Genomic DNA, 19607 nt, shown 5'->3' on the forward strand with positions numbered 1-19607 from the left:
TGTAAACAACAAAGAGGATTATATGTACCTGCTCAAAATTTTTTGATAATTGCTTTTATAATTAATTTCTAGTAATAGGGACATGTAACAGTTGCTGATAAAAGCATATTGTGCATTTTAATTAAATCAAGATGGCTAATGAAATTAACTTTCTCCCCTGTTGTTGCCAGTTGGAAATGATTTAAATGTTTCTCCTTGGAGTTGTATTGAAGTAAATTACCATAGGCATCAAGATGGACACATCACATGTTCAAATGAATTTATATTCAGTTACTATTTATCACATAGCATTCAAAAAAATTTTTACACTGTTACATTGGACACAGGGACTCTGAGGTATTATCACATCTTATTTAAATAAAAAATTGACAGTAGCTGGGTTACTAAATTATAAAACTGAAACTTGAATTATATCTTTCCTGTATCCCTTAATAAGATTGGAGACCACTGCAGTTTAGGATAATATAATAATAAACATTTTAATCAGTACTAAAACTTTAATTAAACCAGTAATGATGCATGCCTGTTGTAGCTGACAGCATGGGTCAGGTCAGTACATCCTTCAGCGAGTGCCTTACTCTAATTGAAACCAAGCACATGTAAGGTACAATGTTAGACTATGTGGTTTTGTTTTTTAAATCCTTTGTTACCTTTTTGGATGTGTTTAAATTTATTTTCAGTATTTCTGTATGTATTAATCTGAGTCTTTGGGTATTTGGAGTTTCAGTATACAGGAAACATGTACTTAAATTTTTATGCTTATCATTACTGCATCAATGGCATGCAGTGATTTTGTTTTTCATAGTTTGGGTGCCATTGTTGCTGAAACACTTAGTGTTCAGTGTTTAGTGAAAAATATGAAGTGCCAAAAAAAATCTTGCAAGACAGAATATATACATACACTCTTTCCAAGACACTGTGACCATGTACAGTAGGAAGTTTTTATTTCCTGATGACCAAATCTCTCAACAAATCATGTTAAATATTTTTGGCACTCATGTATTCTCTTGTATGGTCTTCTCATTGGAGTACACAGGAGAAAAGGAAGGAAAGCATCTGACTTCTGGCTCTGGTTTCCAGCTCTCTGCTAAGCAGAAGCAAGAGACCTGTGGCTTAAGTGCCCCACCACACAGACTTGTGTGGCTGTGTTAATATTTGATAATTGCCTCCAGTTATGGCTGTTTTTTATCAGTAGAAAAACTACTTGATTTAGCTTCTGAGTTAGCAGTCAGAAGAACCTCTAAGTACAATAGAAGTGCTCTTAACTGACTGTACTTATATGACTCCCCAGACACCCAAAGTCTGCATCTCTCCTGTAAGCTGCCTGCCCCAGCCAGCACAGCTGGGAGGCTACTCTCTGGTGTTCTCAACACTTGTTTCATCCCTTGAGTTGTATGCCCATATGAGACTTCTCCATGCTAGTTCTACTTGTTTTAAGTACACAACTCAATTAACTATTTACATAAACCTAAGAAATATGGGTATAAAAAGGAAGAGTTATTTCTGCAAAAATTAAGTGGAGTGCTTTGTTAAGATAAAAGTTCAATCGCTAATAAAAGTTGCTTTTAAAACAGACGTGAGGGCTGGCCTGTGGCTCACTTGGGAGAGTGGGGTGCTGATAACACTAAGGCCACACGTTTGGATCCCTATATAGGGATGGCCGGTTAGCTCACTTTGGAGAGCGTGCTGCTGACAACATCAATCAAGGGTTAAGATCCCCTTGCTGGTCATCTTTTAAAATAAATAAATAAAATAAAATAGATGTGGTTAGAAAATTATAAAATAGTGGGGAAAACAAATATCAAGAAAATTTCTGAGTTTAGATTGCTTCATAGATGTATCTAAGTATTCATTCCACCTTTAAAAAATCTAAACCAATAGAAAGGTATGAAAATGTACCCAAACCATGTTATTGGTATGATTTATGTAAGAAATAGAACTACAGTCATTGGACCCTTTTGCAAAGGAAAGACCTTGGCTTTACATCTGAAGTTTAGCAAATAAATGTACAGTTACACATTTTAACTTATGATTCCCTACTTTAACCTACTTACTTGATTAAATGACCAACTACTGATACTGATCACAATGGCTAACAGAGATTCTACTATAGTTGAAAAGTTCCAATCACTTTTATTACAGGCTTTCAAAGAACAGGGATATATTTCAGGTATATTAGCCAGGAGCATAATTAGGTGTTATCTAGGCCATCCGTTGTCCTCTTAAAGATGATTTTCCTGACCTTTGTGAGACCAACTCGATATGTGTGTGTGCACATGTGTGTGTCGGGTGGGTGCTACCAGGTGGCAAGGGCATATGTACATATTTCATCTGGTCTGCATCTCTATTTCACAGTTAACTAAAAATAAAGATGTTCATTCTGATTGCACATTAACTTTGTCTAAGATGTAAAAATTTTAACTCATCTTTGGCCAAAATCTATATGGATTAACATAGAAATATTTGATTTTTAAAATTTAATTCAAAGCTTTGAATTAATAGGAAGATTTTTAAATGTTCTCAGATCATATATCTTGGTTAATATACTCCCAAATGCTTTATACATGACAACATTTTGGCCTAAGAGAGAGTGTTTGTCTATTCATGGAAAAAAGTTTTTACGATGAGAGAGTGGCTTACTTTCTTGTGGCAACTGATTTTCTGTTTTTAACATCCTATGGGTAAAAATCTTACAAAGAGCTTTTATAATTTGTCATACTGAATTGTATGGAGATTATATACTAAATAAAGCTCTTTTAAATTACACAAGATGAGTGCCTTTCATTTCTTTGAAGGTCAAAATCCAAGGAAACTGCTTATTGAAATGCATTAAATATTTGCTAAATAGAGTAAATCACTAAAAGATGTGTGTGGAAAGTTTTTAATTGTACTTGTAAATATTGAAGAAGTTTATTTTTTCACATGGATTTTGATTTGATAGCTGCTTATTTGTTTCACTTGAATTTCAAGGTTATATTTTAGATTACAAAGAGAAAGCTGCTATCAGCAGAATTTATCCTCAAATAGATAAATGCTATTTATTTTTACCTTAACAGTTTATACATCTTGATTTAAATTCTCAATCTTTAGTAATTTAGGATTATGGTAATCCACAGTTTTGGTAAATCGTATAAATAACAAATGTGCTTGACTATTATGTCAAAGCAGAAATTGAAATTCCAAGTAGAAACAGTCAGAAAGACAAAGAGAAGAAACTGGCAGTAGGGATTGCAAATATTCTGTACTGACAAGTGGTCTCTAGCAAAATAAGACCTTAGTTACAAACAATATAAATAAGTGAGAGATTCAGGATGTCAATGAACTGAAGATGTAATGGTTTGACATGAAACACCAGGCAGTGGGCAGATGAAATGCTTTTTCTCTGCTCCTCCTTTCAGAAAAGGTATCTGAAACTCATTTAATAAACCTTTTCAGTTAATTCAATATTTAGAAGCTTGCTTTATAGGATTGTTTTTCAGAATGCAAATAATAGAACTATAGTGTAATAGTAATACTTACATAGTCAATCTAGTGAGTTGCAACAAACACTTGAAAAGAAGGGAGGGAGGGAAGAAAGGAACAGAGGAAGGGCAGCATGTACAGTGAATATAAGTATGGAAGGAAGCAAGATAATCCATATGGTAAGTGTGAGTATTTTTTGTGGAATATTTGTTTTAGTTATGTGAGGGTTCTTCAGAAAGTTGTGGAAAATGCTTTTTATGGGAAAACTATGCATGGATTTCAAAATTTTTTTTGCTATGAAAAAACTGCATGGATTTCAAATTTTTTTTTGCACTAAAGTAAACTCGTACTAACTTGTTATAACATGTCTGAACAGGATCTAGTTTGAGGCACTAAGAAGGATAAGACAACAGTTTGAAAAGAGCTCCTATCAGAGCAACTGATAAATTCTGCTAAAATTGAAGTAAACATCAAATTGACAGTGAAGCTTGGATGGAAGAATGGTGAAATCAGTGATGCTTTACAAAATGTTTATGGGGACAAGGCCTCCAGAGAATTCAGCAGTTTACAAGTAAATAACTCATTTTAAGAAGGGATGAGATGGTGTTGAAGATGAAGCCTGCAGCAGCAGACCATACACATCAGTTGGCAAAGAAAAAATTCATCTTGTTCGTGCCCTAATTTAAAAGGACCAACGATTATCAGAAGAAACAATAGCCAACACCGTAGACATCTTAATTGGTTCAGCTTACACAATTCTGAAAGATTACAGTTGAGCAAACTTTCTGCTTGATGGATACCAAAACTTTTTTTCCCAGATCAACTGCAGACAAGAACAGAGCTTTCAATGGAAATTTTAAACAAGTGGGATCAAGATCCTGAAGCATTTCTTTGAAAAATTATAACAGGAGATGACACATGGCTTTACCACTATGATTCTGAAGACAGGGCACAGTCAAAGCCATGAGTGTCCGTGTCAATATCATGAGTATCCATATCAGTGTCCATATCACTTCCACCAAGAGGTGGAAGTGTCCAGTCAAAGCAAAAGTGGACTGGTCAAGAACAAAGGTCTTGGCAGCTGTTTTTTGGAATGCTCAAGTCATTTTGCTTTTTGACTTTTTGGAAGGCCAAAGAACAATAACATCTGTTTATTATTAGAGTGTTTGGAGAAAATTAGCCAAAGCTTTGGCAGAAAAGCACCAAAGAAAGTTTCACCAGAGAGTCCTTCACCATGACAATGCTCCTGCTCATTCCTCTCATCAAACAAGGTCAATTTTGTGAGAGTTTCAATAGGAAATCATTAGGCATCTACCTTCCAGTCCTGACTTGGCTACTTCTGACTTATTTTTGTTTTCTTAAAAAAATATTAAACAGCACTCGTTGTTCTTCATTTAATAATGTAAAAAGGACTGCATTGCACTGGTTAAATTCCCAGGAACCTCAGCTCTTTAGGGATGGATTACATGGTATCATTGTTTACAAAAGTGTCTTGAACTTGATGAAGTTTATGTTCAGAAATAAAGTTTGTTTTTTATTGTTATAATTTTATTTTTTATGAACTTTTTGAAGTCCATTTGTACATGTATTTCTTACTGTGAATTATGGTCAGAGTTTGAAAACAATGCCCTTGCAACGGGAGATTCTGGGAGGATGGCAGTTTAAATTTTCCTCTGTCCTTGTCCCCCAATTCTACTGTAGTATAACCACCAGAACGCTGGTAATGTTAAAGAACTACATACATATATATATATATATATATATATGTATGTTTTTTTTAAGTGTGATTTGGACATTTTGGTTTTTTGAAAGTCCTTTTTTAAAAAATATATGCTCATCTATTTACAGACAAAATTATATGTCTACAATTTATGTCAAACTAATTTTGTGGGTAATCTAGATGAAATAAGATTGGCCAGAATGATATAGTTTAAACTAGTTTGGAATTTTCCATAATGAAAAGAGAGAAATTTGAACCAAAACATAAACCAGGAAACTAGGAAGGTAAAATTTAGAAGATAAAAGATGAAATTAATCATTTATAGAAATAATAGGATAAATAAACCCAAATTCCAGTTCTTTTTAAAATACTAATGAATACCTGTTAAACCTGATTAAGAAAAAAAGAGCAAAAATGTACACTATTAGGAATATGAAAGAAGATGTAATCCCAGAATCAGGAATGGTAAAAAAAAAAAAAAAAAAAAATTGTATGAGAATAATGTATGCAATTTTGTGGCAAAAACAAATTGAAAATGTACAGGAAATGGGTGATTTCCTAACAAAATAGAAATTATCAAAATGACCCCCAAAAGAAGTTGAAAGCTTGAATAGACAAGAACCATAGGAGATCTAGAAAGAAGTTCAAAGGTTGCAAAGGACATTTGAATAAGAAGCGTACACAGGCAACTTTTTAAAAAGCTCCTCTTTTGTGTCTCACAAGGCTGCAGTTAAGATGTCAGCTAGGCTGCTTTCTCATCTGGAGCTTGTAGACTTTTTCCAAGTTCATACAAGTTGGTAGCAGAATTCAATTACTTATGCTTGTAGAACCGAGACCATTTGCTCCTAAAGGCCACCCCTTCATAGGCAACTCACAAGATGGAAGTTTGCCTCTTCAAGTTCAGCAGGAAGCATCTCTCTCTTCAGGAAAAGTCCAGTTCCTCTTTTAAGACATTTCACCTGATTAGGTCAGACCCACCAAATATGACCCCCATTTTTATTAACTCAAAATCAACTTATTTGTGACCTGAATTACATCAGCAGAATTTTTTCACCTTTGCCGTATAGCATAACCTAATTTCAGGAGTGAAATCTACACATTCACAGGTCTCACCCACACTCAAGGCAAAGAAATTATATAGGGCATGTTCATCAGGGAATGGGAATCTTGGGAGGCTTCTTCAAATTCTTCCTATCATAGATAGTTTAAAAGAACAGAGTCTGGATATAATTGAGTTTTTGACAGCAGCTAACACAGGGCTATAAACTTCGATAGAAGAGAAGCATAAAGTGAATCCTATTTTCACCCTGCTTTTATTCTTAGAGTCTTTTCCAAACTGTGGCACAGGAAAATGGAGCCCAAACACAGTATTGCAGGATTACTGGATGGAACAGATTGGAGTTTATGGCTGCTAAGGTGGCTGGGATTTGGCGGTGGTTGGAGGGACAGAGCACAAGGGAGAAAGAACTTGCAACAAAGAAAACCTGAGAATTTCCCATTGGATCCTTGGCCAATTCCTAACCAGATGTGGTGCTATGGATTGAATTATGTCCCTCAAAGGTTCATATATTAGTCCCCACTATAGCAGTGTTCGGGGTGGGATCCTATTATGGTAATTGAAAGGTGGGGCCTTTAAGAGGTGATTAGAGTGCAATGACCCTACCCGTGAATAGATTGATCCATTCATTGAGTAATGGGTTGATGGTTTAATGGGTTGTCATGGCATGGTTCTGATATCTTTATAAGGAAAGCGTGAGAAGGTTAGCTCATTCTCTCTTGGCTCAGCTATTCTTGCCATGTGATACCCTGTGTTGCTGTAGAGCCACCATCAAGAACAAGGCCCACACCAGATGTGTTTCTGGGACTTTGGACTTCCCAGCCTCTGAAACTGTAGTAAATAAATTTTATTTCTTTATACATTTCCATTTCAGGTATTTTGTTATAAGCAACCAAAACAGACTAATACTTATGGCTTAGCAGAGAACATCTGGTAGGTGGCAGAGAGCTGAACAGAGATTTCAGGGGTTATACAATTCTGAGGGGATATTGGGATTAGGGCTGAGTGACCATAGTGAATCTCCCAGCCAATCAGTTGAGTCTCTAAAGAGGCTATACTTTATCCTGGGAGAAGAGGCTACTATCAAAATTGCCTGCCAGAAGCAAATGTAAATCTGCTGTGAAGGATGATAACCTTATCCATGGCCTCAAATTATCTCTACAATTTTTATACACACTGTCTAGCAATTAATCACAAGTCACTGGGAATAATTACTAAAAAACAAGACTAAAACAATTGAAATAGAAACAGTCATGGGCAGATATTGGAATCTAAAGCATAGACTTTAACTATGCTTATTCAAGAAATTAAATGACAGAGAATTTAGATGAAGAACTGAAAACCATTAAAAAAACAAAATGGAAATACTGGAACTAAAAAATGCAGTAAATTAAGTACTCAGTGTTGGGTTAAATAGCAAATTAGATACAGCTAAACAGAGAATTAACCAACTGGACAGTAGGTTAGAAGGAAATATTCAGAATAAATCACAGGGGAAAAGATGAAAAGCAAAGGAAAGAGCATGAAAAGTATTTTAGAACATTTCAGTTTATCCTAGAAGTGTAACTGAAGTCCCACAGGGAAAGAGAATGGGCCTAAATTACTTTGGGAATGCCTCTTATACTCTTAGCTTCAGTTTTTTCTTTTGTAAATGGAGGTGTAATAATAATTTACCTATAGGATTCTTGGGTGGGTTAAATGAGACAGCATTTAAAGCACTAGGCCAAATACCAAGCACATGATGAGTACAATAGATGGAAAGCTGCAAAATATTATTATCATTGTCAAAATTAGAATATGAAAGAGAAACATATAAAGAACAAAGTTACACTTTAGTTAGACACTAAAGATCCCTTAGTAATTTTATGTTAACAATTCTTGCTGTAAAAAAAAAAACTTTAAAAAAAAAAAAACTTTAGGGACTGAGGAGGCTAACAGTTTATAAAGAAATTAATTTAGTAATTCCTGAGATATGTATTTGCAACACAAGGAAAGGTATGTTTGTGTCTGTGTGTATGTGTGTATGAGTGGAAGAGAGAGAACGCCATGGACAAAGGCTAAGAGACACTGACTGAGTAAATGTTTTTAGAAGAGACCTCGTCATTGTTGAAGGTAAATGTCAAATCCTTGCCAAGATGCACATATTCAGAAAGAGGTAGAGTGATTGATTGTGTTTGAATCTGCTTAAGAGAGGAAAAGGAGTGAAGGACCTGATTTCAAGACTAGCACAATAATTAGAACAGCAGTGTGCTAATTAAGGCTCATAAATTTAATGAAACTATTAGCATTTCTCTAGTAAGAAAAGGTGGATGTTTTTCCCTAGGAAATGACACCTGTGAACAATTATCTCTCTTATTGCTATTAAGATTATTTACATAAGTTGTGCTCATTTAGCACTCACTGCTGTTAATGATTTTTTTCTAACACCTGATCTCACGCTAGATTCACTCTGTGGCTAGAAAAGTACTTTGGGTATTATTGATAATAGTGTAGTACAAATAGACAAAACCATTGTTAGGGGACTTTACTGTAATTTGCTGTCTTTCTGGACAGACTATTTATTAGAAGAAAATCTTTCAGAATCTTTGAGTATCTGAAAGAGCCTGGTGGATTATGAAAATTATGAACACAGCCTTCCCTATGCCATCATGGAGCTCAATGATTCTTTCAATGAGAACTTACTAAGTTCCTACTCTATGCCAGGGGAAAGCTAAGGATAAGGTATGAGGGTAGGCTTATGATACACACATGAATTTTTAAAATTCTGTAATTGCACTAAATAAAAATGGTTATGATAACCTCTAAAGGAAAACAGAGGGCGAGGTACCAGTTAGTAAGTTTTATATTGTGTGTTAGAGAAAACCTAACCCAAGTTAGCTTACGCCCTTTATGAAGGGCATTTTTTAGCACTGTTAGCTGGGTTTTTCTAGGCCTTTAGCAAAGACTTTATCTAATGTCCCAGTGATATTTATTGAGACCTATAGGCACTAGGAACACATTAGTGTACAAAACAGAGAAGACCCATATCCTTGTAGAGTCTACATTTTAGTAGAAGATACAACAACAAAAATACAAAGAATGACAAATGTTTGAAGATAATGGGAATAAGGTGCTGTGATTGTGTAGGTACTTGGTTATAAGTGCTCAGAAAGCCTTCTCTGAGGAGATGACATTTAGGCTAATGTTCACATTACAAGAAGAAACTCACCATGCTAAGATTGGTGGGAAGAAGGTTCCAGGCAGATGGGCCAGTTATTTCAAAACTCCTGAGGTAGGAAGGAGCTTGATGGAACTGTCAAGAGATAGGTACATGGGAAGGGAGAGAACAGAACTATGCAGAAGTCAGGTCACACATGCCACCATAAAGAGGGTGAATTTTTTTCCAAATGGTATAGAAAAATACTGGAGGATTTTGAGCAGGGTAGTAACATTATCTAATTTATGTTTCAAAAAGGATGTCTATGAATGCTGTGTTAGTTTTCTATTGCTGCCACATCAAGTTATCGAAAACCTGGAGGATTAAAATACCACAAACACATTGCTTCACAGTTTTGTAGTCAGTCCAGGTGCAGTGTGGCTTGGCTGCTTCCTCTGCTTAGAGTCTCACAAGGATGAACTAGGCTCCTTTCTGAAGGCTCTAGGGACGAGTCCATCTCCAGACTTCTTCAGGTAGAAGAACTAAGTTTCTCATTTCTTCACTGGCTTTCATCTGGGGACCATTTTTAGCTCCTCAACCTCTCACTGGTTCTTGGTCATAGCCCCCTACATCTCAGGGCCAGCAACAGGGTGTCATGTCTTCATACTGCCGTATTTCTTGTCTCTGCTCTGCTGCATCTTTCTGACTTCAGCTGGGAAAGGGTCTCCACTTTAAAGGACTCCTGAGATTAGATTGGATCCACTGGATAAAGGGGGTTATCTCCCCCATCTTAAGGTTCATAGCCATCACCTCTGCAAACGTGACATGACATTTTGGCCAAGTAATATGACATTTAGAGGTTGTAGAGATTAGGAAGTGGATATCTTTGGGGAAGGGGAGCATTAATCAGCCTTCCACAGATGATGTGTGGAAATTAGACTCTGGTGGACGGGGAATAAGATTAGAAGCAGGGAGACCAGTTACAGATTCAGTTCAGGAGGAGTTCACGTAAGGTTATGGTGTGTGGGAACAGAATGAGAGTGGTAGAGAAGGAGGAGAAGTAGGCTTGATAGGACTTGCTGGTGTATTTGACATTAAGAATAAAGGAAAAAGGGATCAAGGGTAACATCTACTTTTTTGTTTTTTGGGTTGTTTGAGTTTTTTTGTTGTTGTTGTTTTGTTTTTCTTCCTTGAGTAATTGGTTGTATGATGATGGTGCCTTTTCTGGAGATGGAGAAGATCGGCATGGTAGTCATTGATGTTCAATAAATATTTCTGGTTTTCCCTTCTTCCTGGCTCCGTTTTGGGTAGGTGGGGCTTTTGTTCTGGACAATGAGATGTGTCACTTCTGGGTCAGAGCATTTAACCATCGGTGCAAAATCTAGAACTCTCTCCTGGGTGGTTGTTGCTGCTCCATCAACCTGGGTCCTAGAATAAGGATGGTGTGCAACAGAGATTTCTGCCAACTGCCATTCAGCATGCGCTATGAGAAATAAACCTGTGTTGTTTTAAGTCACTGAGATTTGGGGGATGTCACTGCACCACAATCTTGCCTATCCTGGCCTGACATACTGGGGGAGGAGCAGACCTTTTGCAAGAACAGGGGAAAAGGGCTATGAATTGGCCATGTTAAATTCAAGATGTTTAATCAATGATGTGCTCATCACCTGTGCCTCTCTGCCCACGTTACTGCTCTACTTCAATTAGTTTTAACATATTAAGTCCATTCTCACAGATCTGTTTGTGTTTCTAGAATAGCTGCCAGCTGTTCTCAAGATCTGTATGCTCCCTGGTCCAAGTTCAGAGGGAGAGAGTGTACTTCCCAGAGAGCTCAAAGTCCCCTAAATGGGGACTTTTAGACATGGTTTGGTTCATGTGCCCGTCTTAGAACCAATCACCGTGACTAGGGTAATAGGTTATGTTGAAGACTTAGGCCAGTCAGTTTTTATCTCTGGAGTTAAATGGGTGACCAATCCCCTGTGAATCACATAGCTAAGAAAACCAGAGTACTGTTGGGAAGGGAGAAGGCAGGAATAGATGCTGGGAACGAATGTCCACCGCAAGAGAAAACACATTTTCAAGTTGCTATTGTAGTTCTGCCACTGTCTTTGGTACTTTGCCTGTATCCTTTTATTGGTATTTCCGTCCTTGTGGAACCCATTATGAACACTGATAATTTCAGCTAGAATTGACAACTGTGTCTTGCATGTAACCTTTATCCACTCTTGGATTTATTGAGGCAAACCTTTTTCCCACAGGGGCTATGAAAACAGTGAGTAACATTTTTTGTCAGTGCCACGACTACGATAATTAGCCATGTAGAGAGATGGCTGAAACCCCTACAGTCAGCCCATTTGCTGTGGCTGTGTTACCTACATTGTCCACATCCCCTTTTTAAAGAGTTTTCTCCCTCACCCTCTGCTGAATGGGCAGGAGACCACATTCATGATCCTTGGCCACGTCTGGCTGCCCACAGCTGTCTTACCCAAAGTGGGCCATCAGATTTTTCTCTGGATACTTGGAAATGTGACCTTAATAGTTCTCCACTGTCAAATTAAATTATGAAATCATGGGTCTAGAGGAGCTGTGTGCACACCAAAGCAGGCAAAGCCAGCCTGCAGTTTTCCCCGAGGCAAACAGGACATCGTCGTGATAAGAGGCCACACGGCCCAAGCACCCACTTGTAGTCCCTCCTGAGGCTCGGCCTTGCACATTGTTCTTGTGTGCCATGAAGCACCCCTGTTACCTTTCCGATAAATTACTTCTTTAACTTGAAGTAGTGGGAGTAAATGCCTGTTCCTTGTCACCAAATGATCCCTAATGAAGACACTAGTGAAGGCAGAGAGTTCTCAAAAGTCTGGTTTTCTTGAGGCAGTCATTTTTTGAGTAACGTTTTTTATTCTCATAACACCATTTCCAGCAGTTAACATGGTACTTGTCACCTTGAATTCTGGTTAATTATATACGTTTCTTCCCTTCTCGCTGTGCTTTGAAATTCCTGAGAGCAGAGATTATTTCTTTTTCATCTTCAAATCCCCAGTGGATGCTCGGAGTGAGTGTGTAGTAAGGGTTTGTTGCAGTAGACCCCGCGGGTTTAGACAGCTCAATGATATTCACTGAGCAACAAACAGTAGGTTCTTACCAAGGAGAGAAACAGAACGCGAACCTGGCAAACTAACTTTTTCTTTCTCCTGCCTGTCAAAGAGACTGACTTACCTGTGCATTCCACAAGGAGTGTATGCATATGAAAACTTTACTAATAACATCCAGGCATTCGAGTCAACCGCCAAAAAAAAAAAAACGTGTTGGTGACAGAATATAATGAATATATGTCCACTTAAAAAAAGATACATATATGATTAAGTATTTCTTTGTTTCTTCTGTCAGTTGTTGACAGAGTTATTAGAATCTCCCACTGTGACTGTGGATTTGCCTGTTTCTCAGTGTAATCCTGTTAATATGCTTTACATGTTTTAAAACTATGCTATTGGGTGCATCAAGATTTAGAATTGCTAAAACTCCAGGTGGGCTGATCTCATTAACATTATGAAATCAGTCCACCTGGAAGTGCCTAGTGTCTTAGTTTACTTTGTCCAATATTAGTAGAGTCACACCAGTTCTCTTAGCATGGTATATCCATTTACACTTTTCTCCTTTGAACCTTTCTGTATTCCTGTATTTATGATGTGTTCTTACAAGCATATAGTTGGGTGGGGGGTCTCCATTCTGCATTTTTTTTTCTCTTTAAAAGACATCCTTAGAGTGTTAAGAATTTGATGTAATTACTGATAGATACATTGAGGTTTATGTCCATCTCACTATTTGTTTTCTATTTGATCATCTCTTTTATATTCTATTTACCCTCTATAAGCTTATATATTCCTTACTATTTTTTCTTTTAATTTTATTTTGAAGCCATAGGAAAGTTACAAGAATTATTTGAAGAACTCCTATAGTCTCTTTACCCAGATTCACCAATTTTTAACATTTGGCCACATTTGTTTTATCTTCTCTCAGCAGATTGATAGTTATATAAAAACACATGTTATTCTTCTGAGTTATTCAAGAGTAGACTGTATACATCATACCACTATACCCCTTAATTTTTTAGTGATTATTTCCTAAGATAAGGCTATTCTTTTATATAACCACAATTCTGTTACTAAACTCAGGAAATTTAACACTGGTATCAATAATCTATAGATCTAATTACATAACCTAATGATATACATCTACTCTACAGTCCAAATTCCAATGAACTTCGTTGTACCCAAAATGTTCTTAATAGCAATTATTTTTTTAGTAGAGAATCCAGTTCAGAATCACACATTGCATTTAGTTGTCAAGTCTTTTTAGTCTCCTTTAATCTGGAACAGTTTCTCAAACTTTCCTTGTCTTTCATGAAATTGATATATCTGAAGAATACGATTTTTAAAATTGGAGAAAAATTTAAATGGGTGGAAAAAGATATTCCTCAGTCACCTATCCAACACTGACAATCTTCCCCACTAACACTAACCTCAAAAAGGTGCAGTGGCTGCATAAATATCAGCAAAGTGGACTTAGGAATAATAATTATTACCAGAGATAAAGAGGGACATTTCACAATAATAATTCAGTCAGTCTATCTAAAATACATAACAATCCTAAATGTGTTTGAACCCAGTAACAAAGCTGCAACATAAATGAAGCAAAAACATAATTGGAAGGATAAGTAGATTAATCCACAAATGTAGTTAAAGATTTCAACAGCCCTCTCATTAATTGATTGAACAAGTACAAAGAATACTTGAGTACAAACCACTGGATCTAACTGACATTAGAGACCATTCTACCCAATGAGAGAAGAATACACGACCTTTTTAAATGCACAGAAAACGTTTAACAACATACGCCATAGACTGGTTCATTAAACAAATCTCAATAGATTTACAGAGACTGAAGGAATGTGAGGTACGTACTATGGCAACAATGGAATTACACTGGAAGTCAATAACAGTGATATCTGGAAAACCCACCAATATTTGGAATCAAACAACAAATTTTCAAATAATCCACGAGCAAGAGAACAAAGAAAGTACAAGGAAAATTAGAAAATATTTTGAACTGAATAAAAAAGAACACAGTACATATTAAGATATGCGAGATGTAGCTAAAGCATTGCATAGGGGAAAATTTATAGTTTTAAATGTTTATTTAGAAAAGAGGAAAAGTTATCATTTCTCAGGCTTTTGACTAAAATAAAGTGTAGAAAAGAAGAAAAGTTAGAAATCAATAACCTAAGCTTTCACCCTAAGGAACTAGATAAAAAGAGCAAATTTAGCTAAAGTAACATCAGGTAATAATAAAGATTAGAGAAGAAATCAATAAAATAGAAAACAGACAAGCCATGGAGAAAAATCAATAAAATCAAAACCGGTATTATGAGAAAAATCAACAATATTGGCAAAATTCTAATTAGACTAATAAAAAAGAGAAGACAAATTATTAATATCAGGTATAAAAGAAGGACATCGTTACTAATTCTATAGACACTAAAATGAAAATGTGAGAATATTATGAACAACTATATGTCCAAATGATGTCACAGCATAGATAAAATAGAAAAATCCTTTGAAAAATACAAATTACTAAAACTGACTTACGGAAAAAAATATAAAATCTAAGTAGACTTATGTGTCTTTAAGCAATAGTTTTCACACCTTAATAGACATCAGAACTGTTTGGAGCTTGTTAAAACATAAATTGCTGCATCATATCTCCAGAGTTTGTTTCCGTTAGTCTAGGGTAGGACATAAAGGTTTTTAATAAGTTCCCAGATTAATTTGATTTTGATAATGTGGTACGTCTATACAATGGATTATTATTCAGCCTTAAAAAGAGAGAGAAATTCTGTCACTTGTGAAAACATGGATGACCCTGGAGGACACAGGTTCATAAGAAAGGCACAGAAATACAAATACTGTGCAGTGTGAACCACAAAGTGTGACCTGTTTACCACATTTTTTTTTTTTTTTTTTTTTTTTGAAGGGTCTCTCTTAAGCACTCTTTTTTTTTTTTTTTTTTTTTTTTTTTTTTTTAAATTTTATTTTGTCGATATACATTGTAGCTGATTAATGCTCCCCATCACCAAAACCTCCCTCCCTTCTCCCTCCCCCCCTCCCCCCGAACCATGTCCATTCTGTTTGTTTGTTGTATCAACTTCAAATAATTGTGGTTGTTATATCTTCTCCCCCCCCCCCCCCTGGTTTGTGTGTGTATGTGTGTATGTGTGTGTGTGAATTTATATATTAATTTTTAGCTCCCACCAATAAGTGAGAACATGTGGTATTTCTCTTTCTGTGCCTGACTTGTTTCACTTAATATAATTCTCTCGAGGTCCATCCATGTTGTTGCAAATGGCAGTATTTCATTCGTTTTTATAGCTGAGTAGTATTCCATTGTGTAGATGTACCACATTTTCCGTATCCACTCATCTGATGATGGGCATTTGGGCTGGTTCCAACTCTTGGCTATTGTAAAGAGTGCTGCGATGAACATTGGGGAACAGGTATACCTTCGACTTGATGATTTCCATTCCTCTGGGTATATTCCCAACAGTGGGATGGCTGGGTCGTATGGTAGATCTATTTGCAATTGTTTAAGGAACCTCCATACCATTTTCCATAGAGGCTGCACCATTTTGCAGTCCCACCAACAATGTATGAGAGTTCCTTTTTCTCCGCAGCCTCGCCAGCATTTATCGTTCATAGTCTTTTGGATTTTAGCCATCCTAACTGGGGTTAGATGGTATCTCAATGTGGTTTTGATTTGCATTTCCCGGATGCTGAGTGATGTTGAGCATTTTTTCATATGTCTGTTGGCCATTTGGATATCTTCCTTAGAGAAATGCCTACTTAGCTCTTTTGCCCATTTTTTAATTGGGTTGCTTGTTTTCTTCTTGTAAAGTTGTTTGAGTTCCTTATATATTCTGGATATTAATCCTTTGTCAGATGTATATTTTGCAAATATTTTCTCCCACTCTGTTGGATGTCTTTTAACTCTTTTAATTGTTTCTTTTGCTGTGCAGAAGCTTTTTAGTTTGATATAATCCCATTTGTTTATTTTTCCTTTGGTTGCCCGTGCTTTTGGGGTCGTATTCATGAAGTCTGTGCCCAGTCCTATTTCCTGAAGTGTTTCCCCTATATTTTCTTTAAGAAGTTTTATTGTCTCAGGATGTATATTTAAATCCTTAATCCATTTTGAGTTGATTTTAGTATACGGTGAGAGGTATGGATCTAGTTTCATTCTCCTGCATATCGATATCCAGTTATCCCAGCACCACTTGCTGAAGAGGCAGTCCCTTCCCCAGTGAATAGGCTTGGTGCCTTTGTCAAAGATCAGATGGCAGTAAGTGTGAGGGTTGATTACTGGATTCTCTATTCTATTCCATTGGTCAGTGTGTCTGTTTTTATGCCAGTACCATACTGTTTTGGTTACTATAGCTTTGTAGTATAGCTTAAAGTCAGGTAGTGTTATGCCTCCAGCTTTATTTTTTTTGCTGAGCATTGCTTTGGCTATTCGTGGTCTTTTATTGTTCCATATAAATGTCTGAATAGTTTTTTCCATTTCTGAGAAAAATGTCTTTGGAATTTTGATGGGGATTGCATTGAATTTGTATATCACTTTGGGTAGTATGGACATTTTCACTATGTTGATTCTTCCAATCCAAGAGCATGGAATATCTTTCCATCTTCTTGTATCCTCTCTAATTTCTCTCAGCAGTGGTTTGTAGTTCTCATTATAGAGATTTTTCACCTCCTTGGTTAACTCAATTCCTAAGTATTTTATTTTTTTGGTGGCTATTGTAAATGGGCAGGCTTTCTTGATTTCTCCTTCTGCATGTTCACTATTGGAGAAAAGAAATGCTACTGATTTTTGTGTGTTGATTTTGTATCCTGCTACTGTGCTGAAATCATTTATCAATTCCAACAGTTTTTTTGTAGAGGTTTTAGGCTGTTCGATGTATAGGATCATGTCATCTGCAAACAGGGACAGTTTGACTTCATCTTTTCCAATCTGGATGCCCTTTATTTCCTTCTCTTCTCTGATTGCTCTGGCTAGTACTTCCAACACTATGTTGAATAGGAGTGGTGAGAGTGGGCATCCTTGTCTAGTGCCTGTTCTTAAAGGAAAAGCTTTCAGCTTTTCCCCATTCAGGATGATATTGGCAGTGGGTTTGGCATATATGGCTTTAATTATGTTGAGATACTTTCCCTCTATACCTAACTTATAGAGGGTCTTTGTCATGAATGAGTGCTGAACTTTATCAAATGCTTTTTCAGCGTCTATAGAGATGATCATATGGTCCTTGTGTTTGAGTTTATTAATATGGTGTATCACATTTATTGATTTGCGTATGTTGAACCAACCTTGCATCCCTGGGATGAATCCCACTTGATCGTGATGAATAATTTTTCGTATGTGTTGCTGTATTCTGTTTGCTAGTATTTTAGTGAGGATTTTTGCATCTATATTCATCAAGGATATCGGCCTGTAGTTTTCTTTTTTGGTTATATCTTTACCTGGTTTTGGTATCAGGATGATGTTTGCTTCATAGAATGAGTTTGGGAGATTTGCGTCCGTTTCAATCTTTTGGAATAGTTTGTAAAGAATCGGTGTCAATTCCTCTTTGAATGTTTGGTAAAATTCTGCTGTGAATCCATCTGGTCCTGGGCTTTTCTTTGTTGGGAGCCTTCTGATAACAGCTTCAATCTCCTTTATTGTTATTGGTCTGTTCAAATTTTCTACGTCTTCACGGTTCAGTTTTGGGAGCTTGTGTGTGTCCAGAAATTTATCCATTTCCTCCAGATTTTCAAATTTGTTGGCGTATAGTTGTTTATAGTAGTCTCGAATGATTCCTTGTATTTCAGATGAATCAGTTGTAATATCGCCTTTTTCATTTCTAATTTTTGTTATTTGAGTCTTCTCTCTTCTTTTTTTTGTTAGCCATGCTAATGGTTTGTCAATTTTATTTATCTTTTCAAAAAACCAACTTTTTGATTCGTTGATCTTTTGAATTGTTTTTTGGTTTTCAATTTCATTCAGTTCTGCTCTGATCTTAATGATTTCTTTCCGTCTGCTAACTTTAGGATTGGATTGTTCTTGTTTTTCTAGTTCTTTAAGGTGAAGTGTTAGGTTGTTCACTTGCCATCTTTCCATTCTTCTGAAGTGAGCGTTTAATGCAATAAATTTTCCCCTCAATACTGCTTTTGCAGTATCCCACAAGTTTTGGTATGATGTATCATTGTTTTCATTAGTTTCAATAAATTTTTTGATTTCCTGCTTGATTTCTTCTTGGACCCATATGTCATTAAGTAGAATGCTGTTTAATTTCCATGTGTTTGTATAGTTTCCAGAGTTTTGTTTGTTATTAATTTCTAGTTTTAATCCATTGTGGTCTGAGAAGATACATGGGATAATTCCAATTTTTTTGAATTTATTGAGACTTGATTTGTGACCTAATATGTGATCTATCTTGGAGAATGATCCATGTGCTGATGAGAAGAATGAATATTCTGAGGTTGTTGGGTGGAATGTTCTGTAGATATCTGCCAATTCCAATTGGTCTAGAGTCTTGTTTAGATCTTGTGTTTCTCTACTGATTCTTTGCCTAGATGATCTGTCTAATATTGACAGTGGAGTGTTCAGGTCCCCTGCTATTATGGTATTAGTGTCTATTTCCTTCTTTAGGTCTAATAGAGTTTGTTTTATAAATCTGGCTGCTCCAACATTGGGTGCGTACATATTTATGATTGTTATGTCTTCTTGATGGATCAGTCCTTTTATCATTAAGTAGTGTCCCTCATTGTCTCTTTTTATGGTTTTTAGTTTAAAGTCTATTTTGTCAGATATAAGAATAGCCACTCCAGCTCGTTTTTCTTTTCTGTTTGCATGGTAAATCTTTTTCCATCCTTTCACTCTTAGTCTGTGTGAATCTTTATGGGTGAGGTGGGTCTCTTGTAGGCAGCATATAGTTGGGTCCTGCTTTTTGATCCAGTCAGCCAGTCTGTGTCTTTTAATTGGGGAGTTTAAGCCTTTAACATTAAGAGTTGTTATTGAAAGGTGTTGATTTATTCCTAGCATTTTATTGGTTGTTTGGTTGTCTTAGGTGTCTTTTGTTCCTTGCTTTCTGATTTACTGTTTGGTTTCTTTGTTTGTTGGTTCCTTAGGTTGTAGATAGTGTTTTTGTT

Source organism: Cynocephalus volans, chromosome 10, assembly GCF_027409185.1.
Source record: "Cynocephalus volans isolate mCynVol1 chromosome 10, mCynVol1.pri, whole genome shotgun sequence".
NCBI lineage: Eukaryota > Metazoa > Chordata > Mammalia > Dermoptera > Cynocephalidae > Cynocephalus > Cynocephalus volans.